The 22137-nt window shown below is 56.7% G+C and overlaps 1 long non-coding RNA gene across 1 annotated transcript; it reads left to right on the top strand.

The window, feature by feature from the left end:
• Positions 1-16086: 16086 nt before the first annotated feature.
• LOC119103730 (uncharacterized) lies at positions 16087-21880 on the top strand. Its single transcript, XR_005094804.1, has 3 exons — positions 16087-16125; positions 19570-19742; positions 21746-21880. It is a non-coding gene; the product is annotated as an uncharacterized LOC119103730 (long non-coding RNA).
• Positions 21881-22137: the final 257 nt, after the last annotated feature.

The following is a 22137-nucleotide window of genomic DNA, read 5'->3' as shown; positions in this document are numbered from 1 at the left end:
TGACTGACCGAAAAGGAGCCTAATAAACCTTTACACGATATACAAATACGCTTGCAGACAAACGGATCGACAAACCAGCCTGCTGGCTTGTTTGTGGCATGCGATATATCAACGCGCTAGTCTTTTCACATGATCTAGTTTCAAAGGAAAAATACATTTTCAAAGTTATGTTCCTTATTTTCCCCGCTTTGTTGATCCGTTACATAGATATTTTAAGTTAAAAAAGTTTCGTTTCATTTCGCTTCATCCAATTTTTATGCATTTCGAACCAAGTACAGTTGGATTTTGCCGTTGATATCATACAGAAACACCTATCGTGAACACGTTAACTGACGCTCTGAAGCCCCGACACGCGAATACACAGGTAAGCCGTACCCGACATACCACCATACTGACACATCCACATCGACGTTTGTCAAACCTGCAGACCGTTGGACAAACCGACAGAGCCGAGGACCGAGCTTCCGGCGGAACACCAGACGACGCTCGTGCCTGCCGGCGCTCTGGCGGATGTGTACGCCGACGTGGACTCAATTCGGCAGTCACGGTCAATGGAGCACAGGAGCCCTTCTCAGCCGGATCAGAAGCGTGGGACGGCCAGTTGCCATGTGGGCTCGCTCAGAGCCCGTGCTGCCACCCTTCCGATCGTCCCAGGTCGGCCCACGCTCGCTCATAGCTCGTGTTGCCGCTCGTCCGATCATCTGAGGTCGGTTCACGCCCGCTCAGAGCTCGTGCTGTCGCGCGTCCGATCGTCGGAGGTCGGTCCGCGCCAGCTACAGAAGAGCGCCAAGCGCCCGTAAGAGCTGCCCGGGGACGAGGACGAGCCCGGACGCGTCCTGAGCCGACAGGGGAGTCGCTCCGAGTCGCTCGGCGCCGGCGGAGCTCGTTACCGGCGGCATCGTCGGCCCCGACGCTCGCGTTGGACGCGCCGATTCAACGCCGGCGTGAGCATGGTAATTGGCAATTGTTCCGCACCGCTGGCCGGTTTGGAGGGGCTCGGATCGGATGAAGAGGGGCTCGCGACTCGGTGGATGTAACGAGGACGGCCGCGTTCGATCGGAAGGCGCCTGTTGGGCGGTAGCTGTCGACGGCATCTCCTCCATCCTGATGGCGCAGTACGGCGCGAAGAATGGGGCGCACGGACGCACCGGAGCTGGTGACAGCCGGTTTAGTAGCCTCTGCCAGCCGGTTTGAGCTGGCTGGTAAAAACTTCTTGGCGCAAAACTCTCAGAAACTGAAAAATGCCATGCGGCGAAAGTGTTGTTCAAAGGATGTATCCAATAAAACAGCATAACATGGTGGTAAATGAAAACACGGTGGGACTACGCCAGAAGAGAATGGGCGATGGCTGAAAAGTATCAAAATTATAAAGTGTGGGATGCGTGATCTGTCAGTCAGGTGCAAACACCTCAAACCCTAGAAGTAGCATGTAGGGCGTAAGTGTGGCTATGTTGGACGTAACACCATGTACAATGGTAGGTTGCTGGATCGATCTCAGGAGACATTTTTGCATATCACAAAATCAGCTGCAATATTTGCTTGGTATTTTGTGTTGCGTTTTAAAGTACGCCTATAGCATGCCGGTAGATACATGTGGATACGCTGTTATCGGTCATTTCAAATGCAAAAGAAACAATACGACCACGATTTAGTGACGGTGAGTCAAGAATGGAGGAAGATTTGTCCTCCTCATTTTATGCCAAGCTATTTTTGTTTAAACTGACTTAAATCGGTTGATCTGTCGAAAGTAGAAGAGATTCAACCGATGCAAAAATAGAAGCAGATGAAGGTATCCCTGAAATCCATCCCTAAAGCATATGAGACGTGGCGGGAGTTTCTTTCGCGTATTGAGCATGCTGTGTTGTGGGTTTCCCCAACTCCAGGCCGGGTGCACCGAGCTGCACCTGAGCTGCGCTATGATCGCAAACAACGCCACAGGCTGACTGTCCCGCGTGACGCGCCATCCAAATGAAGGTCGAGTTTGGGTAAACTTTTCTTAGACTATCAGTCAAAAACACTGCGTCATGCCGTGGCCAAAGGGGAATTTTTGGGCAATGCCCCTCCCCTGGATGTGGAAAGGCTCTCCAGGGTCGAAACCCCCAGTACTTTTTGTTAGTTTTAGACGCCCATTGGTCTTTTAAACCATAGAAACGGTACCTCAAAGCGTCGATCTGGGATCCCAAGCCTATAAATCCGCCGGATCTAAAGCACGGCCCCTTTAGCGAAAGAGTGGCGCCCCTTGCCCGAAATGGCCCCCTATGCCGCGATTTGGCCCCTCCTGGACATAATCCGGGCAACGCCGCTGGTGACACGCCTAGGATGTGTGACAGAGTACTGTGCACGTGCCAAAGACGTGCAACAAAGCATTGCGCATGCCTGGGATGTATGGCAGAGCAATATGCACAACTTAAAACGTGTGGCAGAGCACTGTGCACGTGCCAAGGATGTGTGGCAGAGCACTGTGCATGTGTGCTAATCTTGAAATGTGGAGGCAATCGCCCGAGACACTGGCTTCTCTCTCGTGTTGGCGAAGCCAGACCGCCTCCGTTGGTACATCCACAGCCAGCATCAGCCGCTCACCGTCGGCGAGCGCGGTGCACATGCTCGCGAGCGTCACTGCAACCGTTGGGAGGATATGGGTTAGGTACATGCTGGCTCAGTTTTGCCAAGATGGGCTTCCGTGTTTTTTAATGCAGTGGTAAATGGAACGATTTCGCATCTTCCCCGTCAAGCGGTCAATTTTTTAGCAGGATCCCCCACCATCGATCGTTCTCCCTCGTCCAAGGCGTGACTGCACCGATGCTTGCGAATCCATTTGCCGTTCTGCCAGCCAGAATGGCAAACCATTCCTGCCATTGACCTTGAACTCTTCATTATTCTTTGGATAGCTGGGTTCAAAATCAATGCTCATATGGTGCGGGCGATTTGCACCTCCAATTGGAGGGGATCAATCTTCTTGCGGTGATACCCAAATTTCATTAAAGCGACAAAGTGTCGGTATGCGATAACTTTTCTCGGTTGTTCCCATTTAAGGGCTAGTTTATTTGCATATCCACGCATATCAAAGCAGAACATAGTCGTATAAGCAATCAATGCTCAATATGAGCACAGTGGCTGCACATGGCGTGCTCCGTCCTACACAAATGCGTTTGTTGTACTTCAACTTGGAAAAATGGCAGGGAAACGAGATGGGATGCAGCTGTCGGGTCACTTGCATCTTGGATTCGCGGAGCAAAATAGGTGTTAAGCCATCACGTCTCGTCTAAAATACTAATTGGTCAACATCCATGCCCTCCAACCTCTCTCTCGCGTGCATGTTTCCATCCTTAGGGCAATCCTTCCGCGCTTTGCCCAGGGTTCCTCACATTCCTTCTTTTTCATCAGCTTCACGCCGATTCTCCGCCTGTACCTGACTTCCTCATGCCTTCCTCGCTGAAGCACGTTTCTCGACAGGCGCTTCATTTTCCTCCCTTTGTGCTCTTTCGTGTCTTTCACATGCTTCCTGTCTTCTGCATCTCCTATGCGCCACAGTTTGTGTCCATTTCTAAGCTTTCTTTGCTGGTCCCAGCATTATCTGTCACGGAGCGGTCAGGGGCCTTCCAAGCCGTCTTCTCACTGCTTCAGTGGCTCAGCTGTTCATCATCCACCATGGCCGGCCTTGTGGTCCGAGCCACCCTGCCAGGCCGGCGGGGGGCTTTCAGGGGAGGGGGCCGAGCCCCGCCCGCGCGCGGGGCGCGCATACCTTCCTTCCCCCCCCCCTCTCTCTCTCTCTCTCTCTCTCTCTCTCTCTCTCTCTCTCTCTCTCTCTCTCTCTCTCTCTCTCTCTCTCTCTCTCTCTCTCTCTCTCTCTCTCTCTCTCTCTCTCTCTCTCTCTCTCTCTCTCTCTCCTTTCTGGCCGTCTCTAGTTGCGGAGTCCTGAGCTTGACCAGCGTCTGGCTGATGTGAGAGGCGCCGCCCTAGGCTTTGGCTCGGGGCCTGTTCACCAATCAGCAATGATCCGTAACTCCCTCCGTTTTTCCTTTCACATCACGATGTTCGGGGGGTTGGGCTTGCAGTAGGACGGGAGTGAGAGGGAAGCCCTCCCACGACGCCTCCAAACTGAAAGTTGGGGTGTGGCCTCGGAGCCAAATCCCTCTGTGCAGCCCATAGCTACCTGAGCATCCTTGCATGCCTTCCTGGTGCCACAAAAGCTGTCGGGGGGGGGGGGGGGGTGACGCTGACCGAACGGATGGGGGGGGGGGGAGGCTAGAGCGACAGACCAACCAACTGCACCGCCCACCCACCAACGAACCGCAGAAAAATCCTCCGGCTCGCAGACCTGACATACGTCATGTAAATCATGCCCGGGTGGCAGCGCGGCGCGCCCCTCAACGGAGGAATCCGCCGCCTCGCTGTCTGCGGCACCGGTGACCATTGCCAAGTCACCGTCACCGTGGACGGCCGCCGCCGACCGGTCCACGCCGCAATGCTCGGTCTCTAACCTGTGCATCCTCACGGTGGACCCAGCCAGCCAGGGGATGGGGGGGGGGGGGGGGCACGGCGGTCTCCCGCACAGCTGAAGAGGTCAGCGCGGTCTTCTGAGCCACACCGGTGCGTCCGTGAACAGTTCTGGGGGCGGGTTAGCGACGCAGCGCATGTAGTAATTGCGCTCTAGATTACCGGTTTGATCGTTGTGCGACGTTTGCTCTCTGGCGATCTTTAAATCGCGCTATTTTTGCAACCGGTTGTGAACCAGACGACGCATAGCCCAACACGACTGATGCGGAGTCCGCGCACAGTCAACAAGGAGCCAATACATACGCTGTGCTGGGCTTGCGCAGTTGCGAGGGTGGACTGAAAGGTGGCCTCATTCCACAGTTTGCCCATCTGAGCACCTCACCTTGGCGCCAGGGCTCCGGGAGGTAGGTCAAGGAGATCAAGAGATAACTTATCGTGGCAGGAAAGAGCGGGACGAACGTTTTACAGCATCGGAGTCTGAGAATCCTCTGGCCCTCAGGTCATCAGGTCCCCTGGAAGGTTAGAGTGCTTGCACTGAGGATCTCAGAAGACAATGTGCGACGCTCCGTCACACAGCCAGGGAGTGGGAGATACCGAACTGAGCGTCCCTGGATAGTCTTCTGGGAAGTGAGCCTGAGAAGGAGGAGCCAGAGAAAACTGAGGCTAAGAGGGCTCGACTGCACTGAGCTGGAAACCCCGACCGGCGAGCTCATATGCGTGACGGAGACCCGCGGCTGACGTGCGAGGCAGGATGGTAACCTGTTTGTGCCCAGATCCCGCACTGAGGTTGGTCGGAGGCGGAACGCTACTCGCTGCCCCTGGATCTGAGGCGGGCCCATCCCACATTTTGGTCGCCTCTTGGGGCACAGCCTGGCCAGATACCGTAAGTGATACATGACCCAGCTTATTCGCTACTCTGCTGCTCCGCTGTTATGTTTTTGCTTCTGAACGACTGTGGGTGTCTGTGCGTATATTTTTTGGAAACGGCAGTGATAGGCACTGACCTCTCACGTTGTATATTCTTAACGCGAGGCCGTAATAGCCACGAATATACTGCGGATGAGCACACCACACGTCCGAGCCCGACTCCGAGTTCGGGCCGGACCGCAGCTGGGACGGCGCGGTGTGCCGCAGCACCGGACGCAGCAGTGGCCCGTCGGAGACTGCAGGTCGCCGCTGGGCCGGGGCGGAGGGGCGGCCGCGGCCGAGGGTGGGGCGCGGCCGGCCGCCGGCGGCGCGGTGGGCGGTCGCCGGGCTCGTTACGCCGGGTCGGCTGTAAATCTACGGTCCGCCACCGCTGACGCTCGCCGACCGCAGACATTGTTCCGGGGCTGCAGCCGACAGGCCGGCCCCGTATTGTGGAGCCACACGTGCCCTCGCCGGTGCTGCAAGCGCGCCGGGCGGGAGCGCGGCCGGCGCAGGTGAAGCCCGGCGCTCGCGGCGCGCCGCCGGCCCGGCAAAAACGGGACGCGCCTGGACAGGGCGCCTGCCGGCCGCTCGCCGGATAGGCATGGAGCAGCGCCGGACCGTGGAGAAAAAGCGTGCTCCACAAGCCGGACTCGGGAACTGGTTTCACCCGGAATGTGGCGCGCGCCCGCGTGCGATGATTGACTTTCGTCTGAGATTTTCCACGTGTGAGATGTGGGGGCCATCTTTCAAATGCGTTATCTTGTAAAGTAATACAGGTACACGCTGGACTTCGTACACGATTGCCGCGATATATTCGTTAGAGCCGGGCTGCGATCGGATCACAGCTGACAACGGTGATTGCCGGGTTGCGGGGCCGGGGCACCGCGGGGTCGAAATGCAAGTAATCCTGCAACTCCCGGTCCGGTGATGATGGAAGTCGGGGTCACTGGCCTGACAAATCTCCAAACCGCACAGCTTCGACCCGGCGCACCAGCCGACGCGAAATTCAAGTCCATGCCGCCAGCAACGCCCTTTCTCCGCTGTTGAGCACGTGGTGTGGTCCGCTGGTGTACTCTGTGCACTCTGCACGCCTTCTGGTGCGACACTAGCTCCTGCAGCGCCCGCCCACCTGATCCCATCGCATACGCCTGCCCTGACGCTGTGCGCTGCTGCACAGCAGCCTAACCAGCACTCCGGTCGGCGGGGTTTCAGTCTGCTCCTCGGAGAAGACTGAGCTGTTGTTGAGCTGAGCTGTGACCTCGGAGCGGACTGAGCTGTTGTGTGCTTAGGTCATGGAGAATTGCGTTAAAACAGAATGAACACCCAGTAAAATTGACATCTGATAGCCTTCGATATGTCGACAGGCCTGTGCTGCGGCATCTTCTAAGGCGACCCCGTCCGGTGGGAGGGGCGTGGTTAAGGCGACCCCGTCCGGTGGGAGGGGCGTGTGGTGACCTGCGGCCATCCTCTGAAAAATACTGGACACTTTTGTCAACTCCCAGATTATGCTTGCTTTACAATCGTATACTTGCATGCGACTGTGAAGCAAGCGACCAAAAATGTCCGTGTTTACCACGCTTATACGCACCGCGCGGCCCAAGTGACCCCAAGCGTGCCCCGAGGCGGCCAGCGGTGACGTGCGTGTGGTCTAATAAGGCTGCGGTGATTGGCGGTCGCTGAAAAGACTGTTTTCTCTCACTTTTGTCTGTAAATTCCATATCGTTTTATGTATGTGAATTGCATACTTCTGTTCAGTTTGCTGTTTGAACTCAAGTAAATTGGGCTTTTGCACCTTTCTGCGATCACGGCTTTGCCAATCAAGTTCCAGATCGTGTCTTATACCAATATATATATATAAACATATATATATATATATATATATATATATATATATATATATATGTGCGTGTGTGGGTGTGGGTGTGGGTGTGGGTGGGTGTGGGTGTGGGTGTGGGCGTGTATATGAATGGACCGAGTCAGACACATGCGTATATAACACCACATCGATGGCGATGCTGATGACGTGGCCCGTGGCCGACAGCTGCTGGACCTGGACTCGGACACGTGCAGCCAGAGCTCGCAGGCGCCGGCCGGCTACTGCGACGCCTGCGACGGCGGCATAGGCGCCGACGAGGCCAGCGTCGAGGTGGGCGGCCGGCACTGGCACTCAGCCTGCTTCCTGTGCGGCGTGTGCGGCGCGGCGCCCGACCAGCGCTGCTTCGTCACCCGGCTCGGCCACGTGCTCTGCCTGGACGACTTCAACAGGTGAGGTGGTCCGGCCGCCGCCGCCGCCGCCATCGGGGAAGCGAACGGACGCGCGGACGGCGGGTTTTGTCGTTCTTGGTCGGCGTTGGGCCGTCGGAGGGGGTGACTGGAGCGCGGCCTGAGCCCGGCGGGACGATCGATTGAGCTAGGCCGGGCCCAGAGAGATCGGAGAACAAATGGTGCTCATTATCGGGCGGCGGACGACGAGCAGGTCGGCTCCGCGACGTCCATCCGTTTTATGACGAGGCTGAGACTTCGTTATTGGGATCGTCATGTGTGTTTCATCCTCGCTTGCCTGGATACCTGGAGGTGCCAATTAAGACACACATGGATAACAAACAAAGCATCTCGATGCCTCGAGGCATAGCGTTGCTATAGATACTAGAGAACATACTGGTGATTTATTTGTTATCCCGGCCGCAGACTACTTCGAAGCTCCGTCTGTACTGCCAAGCCGTTAATCTGATTCCTATACGTAAGAAAATAAAATACGGCAGGTACAGTCGTCCCTTGCATCGATTTGGTACAAAACAACTCGTAACAACAGACAACTTACCTCACCATGATTGCGAAAATAGGACAACTAACAGCGAGTAAAAGGGGGTCGTACGTTTCCTTTTTGTTTCAGTATGTCATCAGACGTACTTAGACGTTTTCAACAATGAACACTTTGCGAAAAGCATGCCGTTTTGGAGTAGCATATTTGCTCCGGAAGTGATGTTCCAATATATTTGCATCGGGCACCGAGCCAACAGCCTGTTATCAATACTAGCTACTCACGCTAAACTATCTATTCTGTAAGCCGTACTAAGACTCACAGTTAAGGTCTGCGATGAAAAACGTTTAAAGAAATCCCCTCTTCAATTATTTGACGATTCTTTCTTCCACTGTGATCGATCTTGCCGGCGACACTCCACTTCAACTTTCTCATCCGTGGATATGATCCAAAAAAGCAACTATGTTGAATAAACCATGCCCACTCGAATGATACCGATGCAAAAGACTTTATTCAATTTCAATCAGTTATCTATTTGCCGTAGAATCCAATGGTGTGGAAACAAAACCTAGGCTGCTGGGGGCAGCATTCGCACAATGTTTGACGTTCGTCCTGTGACATTGTCTGGGAAGGAGCGAACCGGAGGACCGGATGCTCTTCCTCAGCCGCAATGCCAGACAAGACTCCTCGACTTTTGGGAAGGAGCGAACCGGAGGACCGGCTGCTCTCCCTCATCCGCAATGCCAGACAAGACTCCTCGACTTTTGGGAAGGAGTGAACCGGATGACCGGCTGCTCTCCCTCATCCGCAATGCCAGACAAGACTCCTCGACTTTTGGGAGGAGCGAACCGGAGGACCGGCTGCTCTCCCTCATCTGCAATGCCAGACAAGACTCCTCGACTTTTGGGAGGAGCGAACCGGAGGACCGGCTGCTCTCCCTTGCCCGCAATGCCAGACAAGACTCCTCAACTTTTGGGAAGGAGCGAACCGGAGGACCGGCCGCTCTCCCTCGCCCGCAATGCCAGACAAGACTCCTCGACTTTTGGGAAGGAGCGAACCGGAGGACCGGCTGCTCTCCCTTAGCCGCAATGCCAGACAAGACTCCTCGACTTCGACCAATGCAGCGGTCATTTGATAAGTGAGTGAACTGGCCTATTCAAATGTGAGACAAATGCAGTTACGGAAGTCCCTGTGCCTAGTTTTTGGCATTATCATTATTGCGAACCTTAGCTCCACTATACGTGCCTCCTCTTAGCTCCACGGACCGCTTGCTACCTCTTGTCTTGAGCGAATGCCAAATGTGCGGGGTTTCATTGGTTCCAAATATAAGAAGCACTAAAAAAGTATACCTTTCCAAACTTTCTATAAGCACCAGCTGTTTCGCCAAGTGATTGGACCACTTAGAACGAAGTGATTGTGGACCTGGTAGGCCCAGCAACTCAGTCGAACGGTGATGGCGGATACTCGGGGCGTTGTCGGGGAGTCGAGACAGCTTTACCTTGCTTTTCTCCACGCGACACCATCGGGTTAAGGTTCTATTTCCCCACAGTTACGAGGGGAGGCACCACTGCCTTCTCTTTGCTACAGGGGTGCTTGAAGCCATGTTGGAAATGATTCCCCTTGCAAAATAAAAACGCTAGTTTGTGTCACAATGATATATGAACGAGGATTCATATTGTAAAGGTCAAAATAAGGCCATCGTCGTTTCAGTTCGCGGACGCCGCAATCTTAAACACCAACAAAACCACGGTGTTGTAGTGCTAGCGCGATTTTACCAGTTTCTGTTACTTGCTCCATGATTGGCAATCGAAAGGTCTCCTTTTTTGCTCATTAACTACAGCTTCATGTATGGAATGCAAACAATGGCAGATTCTTTACATGGACAATTATAGCTCTCTTTTGCACCTAAGCAGCAATTGTGGTGAATGCTCTAAGTAAGAGCATGCGCCATCGCTGGATTTCTCGTAGGAGATTCGGATTATGACCTGTTTGACCTCGCCGCGCGGGGATCGGGTGAGAGCGCCCTTGAATGTATGTTATGACCCGAGGCAGCCTTAGCGGTAGAGGTTATGGCGTGATCTGTGAAGGACAACAGTTTGAGCAGATGCATGTTTACTTGGTGCGTGGAAGCCGTGGTGCCTATGCAACACTGAGCTACTGGCCGCTGAGAGGGGAAGATGCAACACTTCGAAATTTGACGAAAATCCTGCAAAATTACTTAGCCAGTCCCATAAAGACCTTGATTCACGTTGGCGATACCAAAGCTCGTTGAACCATAATGAAATGACTGAAATGCCAGCTGGGTCACCATGTAGCTAGGCTATTAGGGACGACAGCTGAGATGCCTGGGACGGAGCTGGGCTACCGGGCGATGGGAGCAGGGGTTCCCTGTCCGTTCTTTTACATGCCGTGACTTTTCACCCCGTCCGCCTGTTGGGCAAGCCCGCACGGCCACCGCCGGCCGACAGCCGTGCGTCGCCGGCAAGCCGCGCTGGCACGGCAGGGCGGCCGATTTTCACGCGCCTCGTCCCCGAGCCGCCGACGGCCCGTCTGTCCGGCGCTGTCTGCCCGCGAACGGTCGGCGGAACGCTCTTGGCTGGCCACACCGACACTATCGGACCATCTACTATGGTCGCGTATTTCACGAGCTGGCCCGGCGGGGCGCTTTATAGCGCTGGCAGCGGCCCAGCCCTTCCGCTGTAAACCGGGGGCGCTCGTAAACCCGCGCCCATCCACGGGCGCCCGTCGCCGCACGGCGTCGGCCAGGGACGGGAGCTGGAGCGGCCAGGGACGGGAGCTGGAGCGGCCAGGGACGGGAGCTGGAGCGGCCAGGAACGGGAGCTTGAGTGGCCCGGGACGGGAGCTGGAGCGGCCAGGGACGGGAGCTTGAGTGGCCAGGGACGGGAGCTGGAGCGGCCAGGGACGGGAGCTGGAGCGGCCCGGGACGGGAGCCGGGGCGGCCAGGGAATGAAGCTGGAGCAGCCAGGGACGGGAGCTGGAGTGGCCAGGGAATGGAGCTGGGGCGGCCAGAGACGGGAGCTGGAGCAGCCAGGGACGGGAGCTGGAGTGGCCAGGGAATGGAGCTAGGGCGGCCAGAGACGGGAGCTGGGGCGGCCAGGGACGGGAGCTGGAGTGGCCAGGACGGGAGCTGAGGCGGCTGGAGAATGGAGCTGGGGCCGCCAGGGATGGGAGCTGGTGCGACCAGGGCCAACACTTGGGTGACCAGTGACGCCAGCTGGGGTGATCAGGGTCGGGCGCTGGGGCGACCAGGGACGTTAGGTGGGGTGGGCAGGGTCGGGAGATGGAGCTGTAAAGGACGGAGGCTGGGCCGGCCAGGGAGGGCGCTGGGGCGACCAGAGATGGAGGCTGGAGCGGCCAGGAGCGGGAGCTGCGGCGGCTAGAAACGGTTACGGGGCCAGCTTGGGACGGGAGCTGGGGCGGCCAGCCAGGGTCGGGAGATGGAGCTGGCCAGGACGGAAGCTGGAGCGTCCAGGAACGAGCGCTGGGGAGACCAGGAACGGGCGCTTGGCCGACGAGAGACGGGAGCTGAGGGTTCGGGGGCGGGAGCCGGGCGGCCAGGGAAAGGTGCTGAGGCGACCAGGGACGGGAGCTGGGGCGGTCGGGGAAAGGAGCTGGGACTGTCAGGAGCGGGAGCTGGGGCGGCCAGGGTGAAGTGGGGTGGCTGATGACAGGAGCTGAGGCGCCTGGGGCGGGAGCTGGGGTAGCCAGAAACAGGAGCTGAGGCCACTAGAGACGAGCGAGCTGGGACGAGCTGCCGACCAGCGACGTCAGCTGGAGCACCTGGGCGACGTCAGCTGGAGCACCGGGGCGGGGGGGGGGGGGACTTTGGCGCCTGGGATCAGGTTGTGGATGCACCAGGTTTGTCAAATATGCATCACACGCCGAGCACCGAGTTTTGGTGAGGTGACGCCCGTTAGAGGCCGTCTGGCGGATGTCACCAGTGCGGTGATGAGGCTCAGATGACATCCGCCAGGTGCCAACGGCAAGAAACGCCCTGTCAGATTTTCCGAGATGTTTCCGTGCCGTCAGACACCATCCGTCAGATAGACCTGGGTCAGGCGTCTGTCAGCTCCCGCTCGCCAGCAATCAGCCGGACAGCGTCTGCGAGATGCCTCTCGTCTCAGCACCATCAGATGTCGTCTGCCAGATGCCGGTGTCGACTCGACCTTCGCCGGAAGCGTCCGGCTCTCCCGTCAGATCGGTCGCCGATACCCGCTAATCGTATTAGAGCACGCTAGCACGCGGCGGGCCCGGCGCATTTGCATAACTGTCGGCGGCCGGCACGACCGGCAGGCGGTCGGAGGACACTGTCAGCGGCGCTCCGGACCGGATGGGGGATGACGGGACGACAGACGGCGCTGAGGTGGATATGACCGGCTCGAACGCCGAGCGGGGTCCGCTGAGCCGCAGCTATCGTCACCCACTCGCCGCAGACGGTGTGGGTTGTGTTAAAGTTCACACGCTCCCCCACCGTGTTTATCGGATAATCTAAACGGAATGTAACGCTTTATAACGTTTTCACCGCTGTTCAACCAGTCATAACACAAAAAGTCCGGGCTTGCCACCCCCTGCCGGGCAATCCCTCTAGATAGCCCTAAACAAGGCGACCGTAACGCAAAAAAGTGAATGAGAGGCAGCCGACTGACAATGGGGCAAACAGTGTTACAGAAACCGGGCGCGCACCAAAGCTCATTCAGCGTGACAACACCCTTCGCAGCACACATGCCCATGACAGCGTTAAAAAATGTGTCTCAATTCTCATTGAAGGGGGATGAGCCGGCGGAGAGCGCGCTCAATGGCTCTTTGATCGCGGCCCCGTATTGACTTTGACGCGCGGCGCCGGCACCTGCTGTTTTCCGCGCCGCCCGCCAGGGGGTCGGCCATTGTAGGGTGGTCGGGGGGCGGCGCGCCGACCGCCGCTGCGCCCATTGAGTGGGCGCCAGGCGCGGCGCGCCCCGCGGGATCACCCGGCCCGGCCGCCGTCACGCCAGAAAAGCGCGCTGGTCGCGAGACGGGCAGTCGTAGCCGGCGGCGGCGCGCGCGACCGCCGCGGGCGGAGTCCGCCGCCTCAGCTGCCGCTGCGGCGGGCCGCGGGGCGTCCCCTGACAGTGCAGCGGCTCGCGAGACGTCCCGTGGCATTGTGGCGGGCCGCGGGACCGTCCCGTGACACCGCGGCGGGGTCGCGGGACATCCCGTGACACCGCGACAGGCTCGCGGGACGTTCCGAGACGCTGCAGCACGCTCCGGCGGACACGGGGAGACAATACGAAGGCGGGAAGAGCAGCTGTGCCTCTTGTAGAACGCAGCGAGTGGGGCAGGGGAAGTGGGGAGGGGGAGGAGGATGTGGCTAACCGTTATGCTGTTATGTGGTGTGCGAGCCACAGCGGCACTGACACAGATGATGAGAGCCCTCGTTGCTAGTCCCCAAGGCTTCGGCGTAGGAAAAGCAGCTGGGTCATGACCCATCCGCTTTTCGTAAATGCTTTTTTTTGCATTGGTGCAATGGTGACGCATGGAAGGAACTGACTTCAAGCAGGGTTTTGATGATTCGTTTTTGAGGATATCTCTGCTCCCCTGTCACGAGGAGTGTCACTTGTTTGCTAGGCAGGAATTCAACGTGGCAGATACCCGTAATTTCTTATCTGACCCCCAAAGACCGGACCATATTCCTGAAGCTATGGATTGACAATATGGTAGTTGCGCGCAGCTTGCTTGCATTGGCAGTGCTCAGTCTCTTGGTATGCAACATGGTGGACGAGTCATATGTAACTTGCAAGTTGCGACGAGTGCTAGTAGTGCAGTAACAAAGCTCTCGTGTGAGGCTGCTTTTTATTATGATCGGTGGGTCGCAGCCTCCACAATTTTTGGATGGCAGCTGCTGCACGAGCAGGTACTTACCAAATGATGTGTCAAATGTCACCGGCATTTTTTTACCGCCGTTCTTCTGAGGAGTTACTAACCGCCTCGCTGTCCATGACCTTCGTATTTGGAATCTGCACTTGCCGACATGGGCATTATTAACCTCTCGCCAAATGTAGAGTCACTGAAATCAACTTTCAGCGCTCATTTCAACACATTGCATTGCAAAGCTCGTTCAGGCAGCCTTGCCTCACCAATTTATATTTACATTATCTCTCTACTCCATGAATTACTACCCGAAACATGCCTTCACCGACGAACAGTTGAAGTGGGACATGGCGGTAATCTTCCTTCGAAAACGTCGTCTGCTTCCTTGATTTTCATTTTTCATGTCCTATGCCCTATCTCAGAACAGTGCATCAATACCGCTGGGCTCCTGCTCAAGGTCGGCATTGCTGTGGGAAAGCACGGTTGGTTTTCAAACGACTTTGAACAATAACGCTGTTTTTTTTCCTGCACACATGTCTTGACAAGGCATGCTGTGTTTGGAACGTAAGCTGCAGTTGTGAAGACATGAGCTTATTGATTATCTGCTGTTCTTGCACGCGTCAGCATGATAAACGACCGGGACGCGACAGTCACAAATTAATGGCTCATCCTGGAAATCCCCTGGGTGCACGACGGAAGGTTGCACGAACATTTTGAAAATATGACATGAAGTGGCGTTTTAGCCGATTCTCTGGCCCTCAATATAACAATGTTGGACAGACGGCGCAGTGAGTTCGACGGTGTTCATGAACCATTCCGAATGGCGAAAGAAGTATGCTCACCACTAATTGTACGCATAAACAGCATTTAAATAAATCACGCCGTTGTCCGGTACGGAGGAGTGCCGGTGATGCACTGCGAGAGATACAGTGGTAGAATACTCTTTGAGATACGCTTTGAGAGATACACCTCGAGAGATGCACTCAGAGAGACACGCTCCGAGAGATACACGCAGGAAATGTACTCCGAAAATACACTACTGAAACACACCCCGGGAATACACTCCGAGAGATACACTCCGAAGATGCACTAGGAAAGATACACTCCGAAAATACACTCCGGAGATACACCCCGAGAGATGCACTCCGAAGATGCACTGGGAGAGATACACTCCGGAAATGCATTCCGGAGATACACACCGAGAGGTGCAGTCCGTGCTTCCACAGACCAAGTCCGCGCGGCGATTATCACCAGGACGATGTCTGGTGTATGAGAAAACGGTGCCTAAGTGTTACGTGGTGACAGAGCGTTAAAGATACCGAGGTGTCGCTGTCCCATGTGGAGGGCATTAACGATAACAGCCACCAGCTGATGCAATCACAAGAACAACAAATTCAACAGAAAACAGTTATTTCAAACCACGCTGTGCGACTGTCGCAGTCAGTAGGACACCATTCCCGGCTGTTGCATCCTTTCGTGTCGCGCCGTTTAACTATTGTAGCTTTTTCAAGCTTTTGTAGCTTTTTCAATACGTGCTGTTGAATATCTGCGGTCGTTATATGTGACGGTGAACTATTATAGCTGTTACAACATGTGTGGTGTGACTGTTGCTACCGTTACACGATGCTATTGCAGCCATTAAAGCCGGCGGTGTTTTGTTGTGCCGGTTATCGCAGCAGTTCCGCCTTAGCACCAGCCGTCACCACCCGGTCCATGCCGCGTGTTGTTGTGTCGGTTGTTGCAGCAACGCCGCCTCAGCGCCAGCCGTCACCACCCGATCGGTGCGGTGTGTTGCAGGATGTACAACACGTGCCGGCGCTGCGGGCTCCAGTTCAGCTCGCCCTGGGAGCTTGCAATCGCTGCCCCCACGCTGCCGCCGCGCCGCTACCACCCCGACTGCTTCAGCTGCGCGCTCTGTCGGCGCCGACTGACGCGCCACGAGCTGTTCGCCGCCGGCGCCGACGACGTGTTCTGTCCAGCCCACGCGCACGGCCTGGCGCCGCCCCTGGTGCCAGGTCACGGAGAGCCGGCCGACCTGCTGCCGCTGGCCCGACCCGGCAGGGGCCGCCGGCGAGGCGTCAGGAAGACAGGTCAGTGGCGGCGCCAGGACCAGGGGTAGAGGGGGAAAGAGGTGTTAGGATGGGTTTTGAGCAGAGGGGAGGAAGGGGGAGTGCTGAAATATATGTTTCCCTGACAAAAGGCAAGGGAGCAGCTGACCGCTTGCCTGCTCCCCCCCCCCCCCGTAGTGACGCACTCGATCGACCCAACTCATCGAACAATCTTCCCGGCGATCGTCCTCCCAATCAAGCCTGTGGAAGGTTTTACGTGGCGCATAGCACTTCGACACAATCGCCTTGGCCAGGTTGACCTCGATGGGCCAGTTGTTAGTAAAGCTCTGACAGCCGGGGGGTCCACCCGGAGCGCGTACCACGTACCGCTGTCTCTCACGCCAGGCACCCTTCCACCACACCGCGGGACCAGGGGCGGCTAGCATACACCCATAGCGCAGTGTGGCACTGTTCCTGCTCCCAGATTACAATTGCATGCACAGACTAAACACGTTGAGGCGGTCCAGAGCCCTTTCCGGACCCAAGCAACGTCCTGTGTATCAACAAAGTTTGCGTTTACTTAATCGAGGCATAGCCCCGCCAGGCGCGCATTGCTCGCTGCGTTAGAGCCTCGGTCGGCGGTCCGCGTCTACCAGCGTCCATAGCGAACGATCCCGTCTTGGGCGGCATCTGGTGGTGCCGGGAATCCGAGCACGCATCTCTTGTCAGGCGCAGACACGGGCCGAAATATGATGTCCACAGACGTAAAAGTTCATGATCCACCTATGCATAGCTTTGCTGATCGGTCGGTCATCCAGACCTTCCCAGTTGGTACGCTCTTCAAACTCAATAGCCAACTAACAGTGAGACCTTCTCACACTGCATTTCTCGCGCACCACTGCGGACGGGAATTAACAGAGGAACGATGCTGTTCAAGAATATAAAATGTTAAGCTCCCCTCGTTCCCGAGCGCCTGTTATGTGACTGTTTTATTTTTGGTTGTAAGCGTGTGCCAAATATGCTGTTTTATTAAATTAATTCTGTGGGCCGTTTGTGTTTTTTCGCTGCAAAACACCTATCATTTTTATTAGATTTCATTGAACCCACTAAGCGATGGATCTGCCATCGTGTGCAACTTTCCTTCTAAAGGCTTCGGTAATAGTTTTAAGCTTTTAGTATTGGAATTTAATGATTTCACCTAGAATGGCGAATATTTCGGCTGGCCTTACATACAACCAAAGAAATTAGCAGACCACGAACAGATGCCAACTATTATGACGCCAGATGATCAAGAGCTGCTGTGGTAACTGACCAAATTAAGAGTAACAGGGCACCACAGCGCTCAGTGGTAGGATACGGAATGCAAAGGTGATTGCAGAGTTAAACCTGAACACGAAGAGCTAAAAACTGATATCGTCTCCGTTTCACGTTTACACAGGGCTATAGAATGTCACCAATGCTACCATTCGGTTGTATCACTGTCGCGGAAGGCTCATAATTCCGTTCAGTTGACAATAAGACCAGCTCGGCCTGGCACCTCGCGCATCACAAACTGAAGACGAGGCGTACCCGGAACACTTAACGCTACAGGTATAAAGCTATTCGGGTCCAGATATACATATTTGTATACACGTGGCAATCAATAGCAAATGCGAATCAAAATGTCGAATGACATTCCTCGAAGGAATAGCTAGTTTTAGAGGAAGCCTTGCGGTAGGATGGTAGGAGTCGGGCTCACACAACAAGCGCTGCTCAGCGTGAGCTCTGATCCTAGAAATCCATCCATTCAATAGATCCGGATCAAATCTTTTTGCAAGACCGCAGTGCCATTTTTCAATTTTACGTTTCTGTCGAAAACAGTTCCCAGCAGGTCACCCCAAAACGACCTCTGCTGGCAACCGCTAAACAAAGTTTGCCGGGGAGGCGGCCACCCACCTTTGTATGTGCAGAGCCGTGCACACATCGAGCTACAGATGGCAGGTCATTAAACAGAATTAGAAAGGCAAATGGCGGCTGACGCACCAAGCAGCGACCCCCATCCCGCTCCTCCGTCTGCATGGGTTGGTGTGCGTGTCTGTTGAAGATCAATCAGTCCTGGCTGTCATAACAAGCCGCCTCTGTGTGCCCCGTCCCCAACCCACCAGCGTATGGCGCACTGGGTATTTCAAGGTTTTGCTAGCGTTATGTTATGGTGACTCTTCCCGCGAAATAAATTTTGGCAGGTCAAGTGACAGACGGCACTGCCCTCAGCCGTGACCGCATCACTCATTGAAGAATCCATGACCACGCGTTTTTGTGTAGTCTTCTCAACAGCCTGTTTCCGCACGCGAAGAGACTAACTGCTGAAGTTCTTTCGAACCATTCGCCAGTCCCCAACCGCATCACACAGCGCAAACAGACACTGACGCCACCGCACGACAGCTGCGTCTGGCCGGGCCTGGCGCGCCCCCACCGTCGGCCACCGGGCTGCCCGCCGCCGGACGGACGACCGCCGGACTTGGCAACCTCTCGCCCCGGGCGCGTCACTCAAGCGTGTTTATTTTCAACGGTAGCAGAAAAACGCCGGCGCGCCCGTGTCTGTTTTATTCGCGGCGCTGCAGCGTGTGTCGTGTTTGACTTGCGCCGCCGTCGCGGTCCGTCGCGAGTGGCGTGGCGTTTACGGCCGGCGCGGCGCGGCACCGCCGGCGAGTAAGTCCAGTGGCAGCCGTCTGCGGCGCGTCAGCTGCCCTTCTGCGCAGAAAAAGTGGCCACCGTGCCGGCCACGCCGTCGCAGAGCAGGACAGGCGCGACTCCGGCGCCCAGCTTCGGCGGTGGCGGCGTGCGTCGCCACGTCAGCGAGGTCCGCAGGCATCGGTAGCGTCCGTCGGCGGTGTCGGCGTGCGTCGCCACGTCAGCCAGGTCCGCAGGCATCGATGCTGTCCGTCGCCATTGTGAGAGGGCTGCTGTCCACAGCAGTTCGGACGCAGCACTTACGTTACACCAACGCGATGAAGCTGGACACCCTCTGTGTTGAACAATTTTCTGCTGTCCAAGTCGTGCAGCCATTGCCGCTTCATCATGTTCGAGAGCGGCAACCTCGCGCGAGGGAAAACTGAAGGGAATTCACAGCGTCAGGACAGGAGAGGAGCTTCGTAAGGATTCGTCACATCTACTGAGATGCAAAGCCCCCCCCCCCCCCCCTCCCAGGCGTCGCGGCCAATTTGGAGGAACCATCCCGCTTGCAGTTCCGGAGTGTGAGAGCCAGTACGCCAGTACGCCAGTACGTCGCTCGAGGCACTCAGAACTCACGACTCATGTGCCATTTCACCATCATCGCCATCGTTTCTAGACTGCACAGCGAGCTGCCGACTGTCCTGTCCTCGCTGAGCGTCGGTTTCGGTGCAGCTAGCGCGACGTGTCGGAGCAATCCACCCGGCACGGTCCTCTCACCTGCCCCGTGTGGCCTCCGGTCAGGCCGTCTCACCGACCCCCTGGCGTCGTTCTCAGGTCCGCGGGTGCCGGCCGAACTGTCCGAAGCGCGCCGGAAACGGCACCGCATCCAGTTCTCGGCCCAGCAGCTGCGCGAGCTGCAGACCTCCTTCACCGGCAACCCGAACCCCGACTCCAAGGCCATCTTCGACCTGGCCAGCCGTCTCGGACTCGGCAAACAGCACGTGCAGGTAACTGGCGCTTCATGGGCGGGCGTGGTGCCGCGGCGCAACGGCACGCGCTTGTGGCTGCGGCCGTCTTCAAACTGTTCTTCATGCTCTGGAACTCTGACGTCGTCAGGCGCGCTAGGACCGAGCTGTCAGGTGCGGTGGAGATGGGGTCTCGCCCCGCCAGGCCACGCGTGGGTGAATGGGGGCGGCACCATGACTTGTCCGGGAGCCGGAGCGTGGTCAGATCGTCACCGAGACCGGCTGCCCGTCGGCCCGTCCGCCGGCGTAAATATTTGTCGCGGCCGGCCTCGTGCAGTTCTGGCGTCCGGCCGGCACCACTGCCACCAAAGACTGGACCTTCCTGCAGCCGTGTGGGACCGCCCCTGGTCGGCGATAGTACCGGGGCACGCGGGCTGACGGATGCGCAGGACATCGATGCCCATCACGCTGGTGGCGGCGTGCGGCGCGGGGCGGACGCTGCTGATCCGAAACCACTGGAGTCATGTCGACGTGCCAGCAAAAATCTACCGAATGCTTTTTCGTGTTATGTCAGGGTGAGGTTTAGCACGTTGGAGCAGCTGTCCAGACAAGCTTATGTCGCAGTCACTGTCATGCCGAATCCATCAATAGCGTCACTATAATCTGGGAGCGCTCTCGTGATAATTTTTGTCAAGCTTTCCGCGGAATCGGTGACCAAAGTTATTTGGCCGGCGCTGTGAAGGTGCACCGTCTAGTGGCGTTCCCAGAGATGCATCGGCCCTCTCCAGTCCTCCCGTGTCGCACCCCGCACCGTAACAGACAAGCGCACGATGCTAGCTCTCCTTCCACCGGGATGTCAAATCGTAACAAACCAACAGCCGTTGGTACGTGTAACGTGATAGCGCGTTTTCCCTTTTGGCCGTCTTCTCATGTGTAGAAGACGTACCGGGCTGGGTGTCATTGTCTATGATCACGCAAAAATCGCGGCCAATTTGAGTATGTTTTATCAATCACGCGATCTAAATGATTTATGCCATCGACCAACAAGCACTCGATTTAAAACTGTTGCTGTTGAGCGGGGCGTGTGTGACCGTATTGTATCGTTACCCATGAGCGGTGTCTCCTGGACAACCTCCGGAGACATCTGGCTGTACCGAAAACGTCAGCTCGTGTGTTCAAGCCTCTGATGATCTCTCTTCGATACAGTGTGTTCGCCCCGCCGCTCATGATAACATACGGAACTTGAAACTCGTCTTGTCCTCAGGCTGATATCGCAATCTGTCTGCTCGTTCTTTTTTTCTGATCGTTCTTGTTTAGCTTTCGGTGCAGTCCGCACAAACTGCGCCTTCTTAGTACTGCTTTACACGCATTACCCAGTAAGGACCTATCATCTCCCGCTCCTGCCTGCGCCCATCAAGCACCTCCTCCTGCGATCAGCCATTTGATATCGAAAACTATTCCCTACCATTATAGCAAAGGGGCACATATCAAATGTTGCACAACCGTCTGGTACGAGAGATAGCTCTCAGAAGAGGCCACGACTGAACCTCGGAGCTATTCATCACCTCATCTCCCCACCTCCCAGAGAATCTGTAGTTACATGTCATAAACCAGCATGATTCTACACGCATCTGGTTTCAGTCAGCCTACGCTTCCTGGCCATAGCCTGACTGGATTCCAAAGAAGAATCTAGGATCCCACAGGGTCCTCAGTAGCAGCGTGGAGATGACGAATCTTCATACCCATGCTCCAGATCCAGGCCTGCCCCCCCCCCCCCCCCCCCGCCTGGCGGACTAGCAAGTTTGGCTCACCGGCCCGCCCCTGTCTGCCCGCCAGGTCTGGTTTACCGGCCCGCCCCCGCCTGCCCGCAGATCTCGTTCACCGCCCCGCCCCCGCCTGCCCGCAGGTCTGATTCACTACCCCGTCCGCCTACCCCGCAGGTCTGGTCCACTGTTTGGTGCCGCCTGACCGGCAGATCTCGTTCACCGACCCGCCCCCACCTGCCCGCAGGTCTGGTTCACCGACCCGCCCCCGCCTGCCCGCAGGTCTGGTTCCAGAACAGGCGTGCCAAGGAGCGCCGCCTGAAGTCCGAGTCGCCGCAGAGCGAGTCCTGACGCTCGGCCGGCCGGCGTCCGCTCGCCTCCAGTACCTGACCGCGGCGGCCGGCCACGGACGCTCCCCCCCCCTCCTCCTCCTCCCCCCTTTCGGCTGTGATTGAGCACGTGCCACGTGCGCGCCGGCGCCAAGTGCGGACCAAGCTGCGCGGAGCAGGTGACGAGCTGCTGCTGCCTGGCAGTTTCAGTTAGACTAGACGCAGATGGAAGACCCATAGTCGGCGTTAGCCCAGATTGCACCGTCAGACTTTTCTCTGTGAGAGCATTGCATTTTGTGGAGCATCGTGTAAGGGCTGCTGAACCTGCTACGCCCTGTGACCAAT

Source organism: Pollicipes pollicipes, unplaced genomic scaffold, assembly GCF_011947565.3.
Source record: "Pollicipes pollicipes isolate AB1234 unplaced genomic scaffold, Ppol_2.1 Scaffold_5724;HRSCAF=6776_pilon_pilon_pilon, whole genome shotgun sequence".
Classification (NCBI taxonomy): Eukaryota; Metazoa; Arthropoda; class Thecostraca; order Pollicipedomorpha; family Pollicipedidae; genus Pollicipes; species Pollicipes pollicipes.
This window is presented reverse-complemented; position numbering and strand designations above follow the sequence as displayed.